Source organism: Xiphophorus hellerii, chromosome 22 (assembly GCF_003331165.1).
Source record: "Xiphophorus hellerii strain 12219 chromosome 22, Xiphophorus_hellerii-4.1, whole genome shotgun sequence".
Taxonomy (NCBI): Eukaryota; Metazoa; Chordata; class Actinopteri; order Cyprinodontiformes; family Poeciliidae; genus Xiphophorus; species Xiphophorus hellerii.
This window is the reverse complement of record NC_045693.1, coordinates 19,161,464-19,174,056: the sequence shown is the minus strand read 5'-3', so window position 1 is coordinate 19,174,056 and position 12,593 is coordinate 19,161,464. Positions and strand designations below refer to the sequence as shown.

General features: G+C 37.3%; 1 protein-coding gene across 1 annotated transcript in view; it reads right to left on the bottom strand.

The window, feature by feature from the left end:
- Positions 1 to 10,398, bottom strand: part of LOC116713538 (protein FAM53B-like) — a 29,220-nt gene extending 18,822 nt beyond the window's left edge. The window contains exon 1 of the mRNA XM_032553724.1: positions 10,261 to 10,398. The gene's annotated coding sequence lies outside the window, so the exon portion shown is untranslated. The remainder of the gene's footprint in view (positions 1 to 10,260) is intronic.
- Positions 10,399 to 12,593: the final 2,195 nt, after the last annotated feature.

Sequence of the window (12,593 nt, the reverse complement as noted above, 5' to 3'; positions counted from 1 at the left end):
TCTGAGTTTATACTACTCAATTTTTTTAAGACTCTTGATGTAGGTGCTGACTTTAGCCACATTTTTGTGATTGTCTTAAATGAGGACGGTTAATTCATGGAAAATACAGAGCCACCCCTCTTCAAGATAATGTGCTTTAGGTTGTAAAAGTCATCCTAAAGGGCTTGGGGGGTTTTGAGACATACCACGGACTCCTTTAGCCATCACCCTAGTATCCACTTGCGAAGGAAAGTAGGCCAAAATCAGCCCACTTTAACACCAGTACATCTTCACAAGCGGAAAAACAAAGCCTTGATCCGTCAGTTAAACATTTTTCTATCGTCACTGTTAAAAGTTCATCGGCCAGACATTTAGCTAGTTCTTTTGTTTGTGACTTTTTGCAGCTTTGCTTCAGTTCTATTTGTGCTTCCAGAAACAAGAACATCTAATAAATCTGGTTCTTTTCTTCTTCTCTGAAGGTGTCTCAGAGCCTAGTTACATTACTCCACATTGGAGGCATCAGTTTAAAAACCTAACATTGGATGTCCATGGAGATCACTGTTCACAGCTATTTAAGGTTGGTTTGCCTTTGCTTTTATTTGATCTAGTAAGAAATGTTGAATCAGACTTTTGTAGCCCTTTGGTACCGTCCAAGTTTGACTTGAACAAAAAATAATATAGAAAAATCAGGTTTGGTTAGCACAAGTGATCAACCACATTTAGACATCAAAAGTTGCATTTACGTGGACCTAAACCCCGATGGACAGTGCTTTTGTTTTATGTGCTAAAATCCCACTTTGTCTTTGTTGCTACTTTCATTCTTCATGTTCATTCATGTTTATTTATTTGTGGTAAAAACAATGTCTCCAGTTTCGTTATGATCCATAATCCTTCATGTGCGTTGGTAGGATTTTATGAATTTACACACAATTCCAGGATAACAATAAAGAAATACACATGCTGTATAAGACTGTTCAAAGAATACGTTCAAACATTTTTTATCTATTTGTGTCAACATAAAGATAAAACTAAAGAGTTTCACTTTTGCAGATTTTATTACTACTACTACTACTGTAATATTACATCTGACTCAGTTCAACTGACTCTTTCATTTTTTGAGGGATCTGAAATACAAGTAGCTCCAGATTCGCACAGCAAAAGCAAACTTCACCTAACATCAAGTCACCTCTCAGATCTGCCATTTCTTAACAGTCATTCTTTAAGTGCAGTTCACACCGGAATTCATCTTACTACACGACACAAAGTGACACGAAGCTACACTGACATCAGTTGCAGATGTAAGCATACTTTCAATGTATGAGCTGTACTTCCCCTGTGGTAAGACTGTGCTGCTGCTAAACTGGGTGTGGAGCTCGATGATTTTATTACCAAAGACGCAAAAGGAGAAATCCCCAAATGAGCTTGACATACAGTGCATAATATGTTACTCTTGCTTTAACAAAAGGACTCAAAGAACTCAGACTGAGCAGGTCCCAAATTCTGATCATTACACTGGATTTATTACAAATGGCAGTAATGCAGGGGATTTGCCTCGCTACCACAGAGGAAAATAATAATGTGTTTAGATTTATAGGTTAAAGAAAAAGAAATATTTAACATGTAGCACTATGCAAAAGTAATTTCTTTGCACTTTACTAAATTAATAATTGTCCAAGCTTTTTAAAGTTGTTCTTTTTCAATCTTTTCTACTATGTCCTGTCTAGTTCTTGTAATTGGCCTGACAGGAAGTAGTTCAAAAAACCAAAGAGAAAATATGAGAGACTTTCTATAGCAGATTAATAGCATCTGAAACACACATCAGGGCACAAGACCAAAGAGATGCATGAACATTAAGCTGTTTATCTGATATAATTTAAAACTATTATTACTCTTAACTATTTTATCCTTCATATTTCTCAGTTTCCAGAAAGTGGAACAAGTTGTGTTGCTGTTACAGGAAGCTGGTAACAGTGTCTACAGATCCCAATTGAAATTGATTCACCATGAAAAACTCATCTCTAGGGTTTTGAAAACCTTCAGCCTGCTTGTTTTTGTGTATTATCACAAAAAATATAACTAAAAATCCTCTTGAACTGATCAGACCCTGAAGAAAAGATGAGAGAAAAAGGAGTATGTGTCTGACAAAAAACACTGAGGGACCATCAGAAAGCATAAAAAAATTCTAAGAAATGATTTAAAAGCTAACAAGTTTGGCCCCTTGTGAGACAAGTGATTTAAGATTGTTTTTTTTTCTCCAAAGATCTTGTGTAAAAGTTTAATTGCAACTGTTTTATTGCTTTATGGAGCAATTTCTACCAATTTGCTAGCTATTTGTAGGTGCTGTGGCCTTTTTGAAAATTTGTCATAATACTTTGTGGAATTTATTGTTTTGAGAATATTACTGACAGTACAAAATATGATAAAAAAAACACATTTTTCTTGGTATAAATCCAACCTTGCACACACTCAACCCTGAGGAACTTAAAATACTGAAAATAAAACCTATCTATTATCAAACAGCCTACCTACCTAACACCAGTTACAAGATGTTCAGTCACATATTTAAACATTATTACAGACTTTATTTATGCTCTCGCAATACCAATAGTTCAAAAACAGCAGCAGCTGTTTAAAAACAGCAGCAAGATTTTGACCACGGTCTAAATCTTTGCCCGTGGGCAAATAACTTTTTTTTGTTTCTATTGCAATACACTCGCAGTCTAATGCATAAAACTCACAATGAGCATATACTGTATATGTATAAACAAAACAAATATGCATCTTTTTACAAATTTAACGACATAGTTCAAATGATGTGCCTATCTGTCTTCATGCCTCATATATGCTGTACACACTCTTGACTTACTAAGAGCGTGGTTGTACTTTATTAAATAGTTGCTAAGTTAAACACTGTTTCTAGGAACTGAATGGGTAGCCATAGCAGCCATATACAAACGGAGGTCAACATTGACAACTGCTGATTTGGAGACGGCAGACGTCACCAATCTTGTTAAAACTGTTGTCTGGACAGCTCATCAGTTTATGAGTAAGTGTGTTTGTTATAGGAAATTGCATCAATGAGAAAGGCTCGTCTATAAAGCTATGTGCAAACTGAAAACTAAAAACTGTTGTTTTTTTTTCACCCTTCTCGGGGAAACTCTGAAATGTATTCAGGTTTGACCCTGGTGTCTCAGAACAGAAATTAGTTAAATTAATTCTTTAGAAGCTTGACAGGCATCGGATCAGGTGTTTTAGTTTAAGAAAAGAAAGGTATGAGGCCCCTTGCCCCTGGGAGTAACCCCTACATGCCATGGCTACTCATACATCAGGTAGCCCACTAATTACACTGCTCCTTCCCAATCAATCCTTGCCATTCTCTGGTGCTTTCTTCCATTATCCATGAGTGCCTGGCCCTGCTCTGTTCTTTGCACACAAGCCAAGGCCCTAATCCATCAGGGATACATTACATGGGAGCCTCCAGTGCTCCTGGCAATCCCTTGCAATTGTTCAGCTCAGAAAAAAAATAATTAAATAAATAAATAAAACGGGGACCCCTCCTGTGTTGCAAAAGTAAGTTACATTGCACATCTTGTCACAACTGATCAGCCAATAAAGTATCCTTTTGGTGTTACATAACACTATGTTCCCACCATAGAGCTGCGGGTGAGTTTTAGGGATTGTGTACGGACGGGAGTATGTCAGAATGAAAACTATGCAGCATTCCATCGGCCCATTCATTCATTCGTGACGGGGCTCAGTTTGCCACATGGACCCCTCTGACTGCTCAGCACACTGTGAAACAGGGGTGTTAAACAGTCAGGATTTAAGAGCAAGCTGGAGGTGTGAGACTTTGGGTATAATTATTTTTTTCTTTCACGAGTCCACCATTGTTTACGCAGCTATAAATAGGAAAAATGTCAAACAATTTGAGGGTGTTCTACGTTGTGCGAAGCAAAGCAGGAAGGACCATTGCCACAATGTTGAAAATAGTATGAATTAGAATGTATTGTCGACTGCAAGCTTGGAATTTACCAAAAACATTTTTAGTAGTTTTCCTTCCTCTTACTTACTTACTTAAGTGGATGATTTCATATTGTGAAAAAAATATGCCGGTTTAGTCACTGTCAGCAGAATGACTTTAGCAATTCAAAATAATTGACAAGGCATAATGCGCATAACAAGTTTAAAGTCCTTTTCTTGAGATAAAGCAGAAAGTGGACAGTATTTTCCCCAAATGTATGAAGTCCCCCACTCCCTATTCCCCACCTGTAGGCTACACATCTTTAAGTCAGCTAGCTTAAAGATGGCAGCCACACTCTTTCCTTGCTTGGCTGTTTGGAAACATTTCTGATCATGAAAAACATGGACAGTCAAGCAGGGATTAAATGTTCTTCTACTCACTTTAATGAAGCTAATACTGTTAAAGCTAGAGTTAGCAAGCTACAGGTTGCATGTCTGTAGTAGATGACTGCATGTTAGCTCCCCATGCAGATAACCTAACTAATTTCAAATATCAACTTGGTACCATATGGATTTGAAAGTAGTAATCGACTTTACCTGTATTTTTTCTACGTCTGCTTTAGCCCATGTAGCTAAACCAAAATAGCAACAACTGCCATGTTATATTAGGAATTACAAAAGAACCAGAATCAGACTAGAATGAGGTCCGATTCTGGTCCTTGAATTGGTTAGAAAGGATTATAGGGATTTATGGGCTGAAGCCATCCAAGGTTTTAAAAAGTTAAAAGTTTCAAAACTGTATAAATTCTCCACAACATTAATTGAAGTCATTTTAATGAGATGCCAGAGAGAGTGACGATGTGACTAAAGCTGTGTGGAACAAAGAGAATCAGAATAATATTAGTTTAAAATCGGAGTGTCACTTGAGACATCACTTAAACTTTGACAACTGACTTGAGTTGAACCCAACAGAACATATGTTTTCAATTATCCTGTTAATACTGTGAAACTGTGATACTGTGGCTCAAAGTTAGAATGCCATCAGGTCATTCTGACCCATATGGAGCTGCCGTGAAAACGTTCACAGCAATAAAAAGTGGCCACAGTAAAATCTATATTTTCTTAAGTGTGACATACATTCACATAGATTTTTGAGAAAAAGAATCTCTTTGAATATTAACTTTCTGACTTCTAGTTAGAAAGGTTAGCTTTAGTCAGAAAAAACTTTTGTATTTATTTCTCATGAGTGCCTGGCCTGCTGCTAGTTAGCTGATGGTCGCAAACTTAAGTAATTTGTTTTCTGTGCTGCTATTTGTAATAACCTGTAAAATGTAAAATGGATTCAAACATAATATATTACAGAAGCATAAAGACTGTAGGTTATTACAAGTCTCCATGAAAATTGGTCCTGCTTGTAAGAGCAGGATTATCAGGTGACAGTGTCTCTGCTATCAAGCCAAAGAGAGACAGTTTTGAAGGATGTCACACAAAGTGTCACAAGCCATTTACAGAAAACAGGAAAAGTTTTTCGTTACCAACTTGAGGTCTGGTTTCTAATGTTGAAGGTTGCACAGAAACGACTAGGAGCGTTCCAGTAAGTTGTGGGGCAGAGGGAATCCTTGGAACTTAACATCCACAAATGTATGAAAAAGCTGTTGTGGCAATAAAACTTGTAATACCGTGGAGATTATTTGCTCAGACTCATGCTTGTTCATCATCATGTGATCTCATCATGAATACTAAAAACAAAAAATCAGAGTATTGTAATAGATTTAAAAAAAAGAAAAAATGTGATAAAGAAAAACCACATAATTATATCCAAAGAACTTGAAATAATTTATAATGTCAGATTAAAGTCTTTTTTTCTGAGCTAGAAAAATAAACCAACACCCACAAAGATCTGGGCTTTGTCTTCACTAGAAAATTAGTGCAATGTGAAATGTTGCAGGTATTTCTTTGCCCCACCGTCAATCAACACTGATAGCAATTTGGCACGAAGGTAAAATTGAATTGCTGCTTTTGTTAAACACACTGGAAACATGTCACTTGTCAGGCCAGTTAGCAGGATTTGCTGAGTACAACTTGTACTAGCAACACAAAAAATGCATTCTATCGTAAAATTTGTCGACCAATTCTAGTCCCAAACCAATTTCTGATTACAAAATTATTATTTAACCCATAGTTTAAGTAATAAGCAGTGATTCTTAGGCAAACATTTTAGGATAACCCTGAGGCACTGATTTAAGGTGTTTTTATCCATCAACTGGAGGAAATAGTTTTAAGAAAAGGTCTAAATATTGTGTCTCTTCTCACCAGTGTCAATTGTTAGCGTAAGTCTTTTAATTAGTTATTTAGGCATCAGAAAGGAAACAAAGGCTGTAAAATACACTAAATAAAGTTGTAAGCTTTCAGTTCTCCTTTCTTAATCAGAGGCAAATGGGAAACTATATCAGAAAAAGGGAGTATATAAACAGAAAGTCACACACAGTATCATCTAGACAAGACCTGATGGGATTGGAGTTTTGAGAAAAAGTCATTTCAAAATGGTAAAGACAGGAATGCAAAACACTGTTGTTCATAAACCAGAGAATACAATAACAAAAAGAAAGAAAATGCAAAACCATCAGCTCACCTGGACTATGGGGTTTTCCAGCAGAAACAGGTTAAACACACACAAAGTCTGCAATAGCATCAGACATCGGATATGCAAACGAACTAACAAAAACTAAGCCCCCGAGGGGACAGATCCTCATTTGAGAGTCAAAAAAACTGCTCTCTTTTTTTCTTTCTCTCTCTCTGAACTCAAGGTGCTTCCTCACTGTCACTATCTATGAGAACAAGAGGGAGATGTGTTGATGGGAACATTTCTATTGCATCCCAGAAACCTTTTCATCTCAGGAGTCTGGTTTTTAGGGGGTTGGGGTAGTTCTTGTGTTGCAAGTCTGCCTCTTTTCTTTTCCGAGCCATTCTTTTCTTTTCAGATGTAGGTCTTAGGCTCTGTGGGTGACAAGACGCCAGACTCTCAAATCTGTTATGTTAATGAGGAAGGAATACGTTCAAGAAAGAATAGCAGAATTCATATAAATAGGGTTCGGAGTGAATATATGTGTCAGTACGTCGGTTGCAGGGCTGGACAGGACTACAGGTCCCAGAAAAGTAAATCTAACACAGATGGGCGCAGACAGTCATGGTAAATAATCGTGTTGCGTTATCTTTGCAGGAATATCACAGAAGTAGAAATGGCAACGCAAAACAAAAGAGGGTTGAAAGTGGCAGCATGCGCGTCAGCATGTAGAGCGAGTTAGAGCCGTACACACAGACGCTGAATGGACCAGAGGCCCGCTCAGCCACAGGCACACAGCTGCCCACTGGCAGAATGGAGCTCTAATAGGACCTTTTGCTTGCAACACAAAGGCCTTGCAAATGTTAGCATCTTAAGCACACACAGTGCAGCGCAGAGTGATCCCCTTTAAAAAAAAAAGAGAGAAAGAAAAAAAGAAAAAAAAAGACACCAGCCTTAGATTGCTGCCATAAATTATGCTTCCAGCATGTCAAAAACAAGCCCTCTGACTAACAGTGCCAGAGCTGTTGTTGAGTACAAGTGCTGCACGCCAAAGCTGCACTTCATTAAAGTGACTGCCAGCAACTGAACAACAATTTGCCAGGGTATCTGGCCACTTTTGAGTACAGCTGCAAAGCCTCCACAACACTCAGTATAAAAAACGGGAAACCTCCGTTAAATGGTTGATTGCATTTTCTTTACTCAGTAATTAGATACTTCAAGGGCAGAGTAAAATTCAACTAATTTTAAACTTGAGACGTCATTTAAACCCTTTTGACAACTGACTTGAGTTGAACAATAATGCCTCATTTTATTAAATCAATAAACTGAATTGACCTTTAAAAGCCAGCCAATTCAACCCCTGTACACGTGACCCAAGACTTGAGCGCAGAGCTAAAAAACAAAGTCGAGGAGGGTAATCATCAGACAGGCCATGAAAACAGGTTTACAGATTCACATGACAGGATCTGATGGATCTGGACTGCTTGTTCCCAACAGGCGTTGGTTAGACACGCGGTTCTCACGGTGTGATAACCTAGATTAAAAATTACATGGCTTCACTGTATTATGAATATTAAAAATGCATCTAATTGCCCTTATTAGAGACATAAAAGCAACCAAACTTTTCTACAACTACTAAAATAAGTATTACAGTCCCAATAATGTCATCCATATATATGTTACTACTTATTATTTTGTTTCTCATATTGGTTTTTGGCACCACTCTTTTGTGTGTCTACTTTGTTTTCTCAGACAGATCATACTGAGCTATTTTGGGCTGAAATTGTGTTTAGATCATGACCAAATTGAATCTGTTTGTTTTTTTTTAAAGTGCCTTGAGATGACCAGTGTTCTGATTTGGCAATTAAATGTGTGCAGTATAAACAAGCTAAAATGAACTGAAACTATGAAAAAAATGTAATACATGAAAACACTTTTGGCTGCTGAATAGACATGCTGCTCATTAGTCAGAGTGATGGGTTGCACCCTGCAGAATGATGCTGCCATCACTATTTCATCCCGGCACAATGACTGTCCAAGTGTTTTTGGAAGTGGGAAGTGTTAAAAACAGAAAGATTTTAGCTTCTTGCAACCGAGACAAAAGTGTTGTAGTTTTCTTTCAGCCTGCTGAGAGGCAGTGCAAAGCAGGAAGTCTTGAAAGGGAGGCACAGAGGAAAACATTTCAGTCACTTCTTTTTTTGGCATCTCATTAAAAGCACTTTAAGACAGAAGAAGGTTTACCTTTATTTTTTAGCCTTGGAATGCCTTAATACAATGCATGGCATGCCTTGCTGTGACATTGCAGAGGTGGTATATTTTGGAAATCAAAGTCATGAGTAGCCATCAAAATTCTTTCACATAGATAAGAAAGACTGAGCAAGTTATCTTTGAGACAAACCAGTTAGGGTTTTTTTTCTTGTTTTTTTCCTGTGAAGCACCCTTATCAACATCTCAAATGTAATTAGACACTGGAGCTGACATGAGATTAAATCTTTTTGCCTAACTATGCTTTGTGTCGACCTTATACTTTTTTCTACATTTTCTATTCGTAAGGGCCATTCACAGAACAGGATTTGCGAAAGAGCCTGTGACATTTCCTGTTTTGCTGACCGAATTTGTCCCTCTTCCTTGCACGTTACGGCCCAAGCGCTGCCGTAAAGGCCCCTTTTCTAGGTATTTCCGATTACGGTGCAAAAACCAGTTCTCTGTGTTCTTGTGTTTGTGGTGTCCACAAAAGATCAACCAGCAGTCATAAAATGTTAAGCAAGGCAAAACATAAGCCAACACTCTGACTTCCTAAACACCCCAAAAAATAATAAATCGCCCATTGACACAGGCCGTTGAACACTTTGCTACCACATTCTGAGTGCCCTCATTTGGATTATTATACAAGGCTGCAATAAAGAGGTTGCAAAATGAGGCTTGTGTAGGCAGCCTGTTCAGAATAACTGCAAATGATTTACTGTACTAACATTGTTATTGTTTCTTTTCATAGTGGTTTCAGTTTCACGTTTTATAACACAAGTTTATTATATATGACTGTCATATAGAAGCATAATCATAATGAAACACCAGCGCATATTATCAACACCCTGCCACATTTACCCCCTGGTGTAGCAGCAAAATCACTGCAAAAAGAACAAACAAAACATCTTTTTGAGAACTGTCCTTAGAAAACCTTTACAATTAGTGATTAGAGATTTTTATCTATAGAGAGGGAGAAAAGTATATATGTGGTGGAGATTGAGTGAGAGATATGGAACAAAGCTTCAGCATGCCTCTCTCTCTCAGTCTCTTCTCACAACTGTGGTGAGGAGCTGTTTGTCAATATACACTGCAGAACAACCGCACTGCCTCTGCACACTGGTACGGTATCTGCAGATTCAGTTTCATTGCTTTGACTGTCACATGAAAGGCTGTTTGTTATCTATAAGTGCATGTGTGCACCAGTCCTAAACATTTAAAGCTATTTATTAAGCCTCAACTGGTCAAGTCCAAACTTTAAACTAGTCATTCACTGAAGCCGTCATTATCCAGCATTTATCTCTCTACTTTGATTATGTTAGTTGAATTTTTTAAAAAAAAATTTTAAATACACAAAACCACACGCACAAGTTTTCTTTTAGTTCCCCTAAGTATCTTGCCTGGATTTCAGGGGAAACCCAGGCAAGCATGAGCCACTGTAAACTTCTGAGCAGTTCAAGCAGAAACATCAAGATGCAGCTGTTAAAACAACTACGAGTCTGAGTGAATACTACCTGGTCAGCAGGTGTCTTTTTTTTTTTTTGAAGTTATGTCATCTTCAATAAATGAAAAGAGAAAACGAGATTTTTCTCGCAGCTGTAGCCGTCAGTTTGGCGTCCTCCACTCAGGACTGAGAAGAACTGCGAGGAACGGAGCTGCTGACTTCAGACTCCACTTGAGCGTAACAATATCCGCGTCCACTTCAAGCAGGACGGCGCAGGGGGAGCCGAGAGGCATCAAGAGCAAAAAAAACAAACTTATATGAAATCACACAAGGCAGCAGCTAACACGTAAAGCTCTAACACTAACTTTTAACGACAAAATGTTTCACTAAAAGCTCAGAAATAGCTACTTTTAATTAGGTTTTAAAAAACTAGTATACCACTACTTCCCCCTGCGCGTTGGTATGTTCCGTTCTCCTCCTACCCCTCTTGCTGCTTTTACTACGCAGTGTAGTCGTGTATATTAAATGTAAAACGATATAGTTACACTTAGTAGGCTAAAATTTGTTTAGGTTTAGCTGCTGTTCTTCGGAAAAGCAGCAAAACAGGATGAAAAACGTTTGGAGAATGTTGTAAATAAAAGGCCGTTGGTAATTCTCATAAGTTACACCACAATTATTAATCCACAACATATTCAAAGTATTGACGTATTGACAGACATTTTAATACAGAAGTACAGTAAGACTTGCGATTTACTAGTTTACTCTGAAGACAAACTTTCCCATTTTCCAAGTGAAGGAAAATAGAACAAAATGTTCCCGGAAATCCAGAATTTGGGATGGAAAACTCAGAAGTTTCTCACGAACCAACCCAAGTCTCGAAATCCAAAATGGATGCCCTTTTTTTAAAATTTCTACTTTAATGTACATTTTGGAAACAGTTTGAGACGTTTACAAAGACAATTATTCCACCTTATGCCTATAACCCATAATATTTTGTTTGAATTATATGACTTGGCCCAGTGTTTTTAAATGTAAATAAAATAAAAACACCCACCCATCTTTTAAATAGCAGGTGGGTGATAGTTTTATCTGATGAGGTACTTGCTGCTGTCAAGTCCATTGCTAAAAGCATAGAAGGGAAGTGAAAATCAAATTTCATTAGACATTGATCTGCCAATTTATATGAGTGTACACAATTTGCGGGTTTGACTATTTGAAAGTGACAGTTTTCTGTTGAAAAATCATGAATGCAGTCAGAAATAGAAAAAAAATAGTATGCTATGAACTGATTAATGATTACGTATATCAAAAAAGGAAGTAAGTTATTCAAACTAAAATCCAACCAGATGTTTCAGCAGGGCTGTTAATTCTTTTAATTAACTACGTTTGTTCAGAGGTCAGGATATGGCTATTCCCTACTGATTTCCCTTTGTGGACAAAATAAGTAAATACACAGGGTTTTCAGTTTCAATTCCAATTGAACTTTTTAGTTACATTCATCTTGGATCATCTACTATTGGTAACTAATGGAGACTTAAACCCACATTTTCAGGAATAGACCAGTTTCACTTTATTTTTTAATGTTTTGAAAAACTACTTCAAAATGTTACTGCATTGAGGCCTGTATGTGGCACTGTAACACTGCCACTGAAATATACCTAAACAAAGGAGGTGAAAGGCACATGCCTGTAAAGCAGGCTGTTATTACATTCTTTGACCTGGCGATGTGACATTTTGATTATCTCCATGAAAACCCAACAAAGAAAATCACCTCACAGTCATACTGGCTTACCCATCTTACAACTGGTGGTGTTGCAAGATGGCACGAGTATGTGCCTATTCAACACATACTCGTTAGAATTACAAGTTAAATTTGGCTCCATAATTGGTGCAGATGCAAAAAAGAACATGTCAGTAAGTGTGTGATTATCAAAACAGATTACGAAAGATTTATCAAAATTGCAAAACAGATTTCTAGATTTTTTTATTTATTAATTTTTACAAACACCTTTGCTGTAACTTTGTCTTAGCAGAGGTTGTACAATCAATACTACAGCAACACCACCAGTTGTAAGATGGGTAAACCAGTATGACTGTGAGGTGATTTCCTTTGTTGGGTTTTCATGGAGATAATCAAAATGTCACATCGCCAGGTCAAAGAATGTAATAACAGCCTGCTTTACAGGCATGTGTCTTTCACCTCCTTTGTTTAGGTATATTTCAGTGGCAGTGTTACAGTGCCACATACAGGCCTCAATGCAGTAACATTTTGAAGCAGTTAAAAAAAAAATAATAAAAAAAAAATTATATATATATATAACCACTGATTCATCTCCAGCTGCAGAGGTATTAAATTCTTTTTCACAGAACTCTTGTTTTTAAGAAGTTGTGCTTAATGGCGAT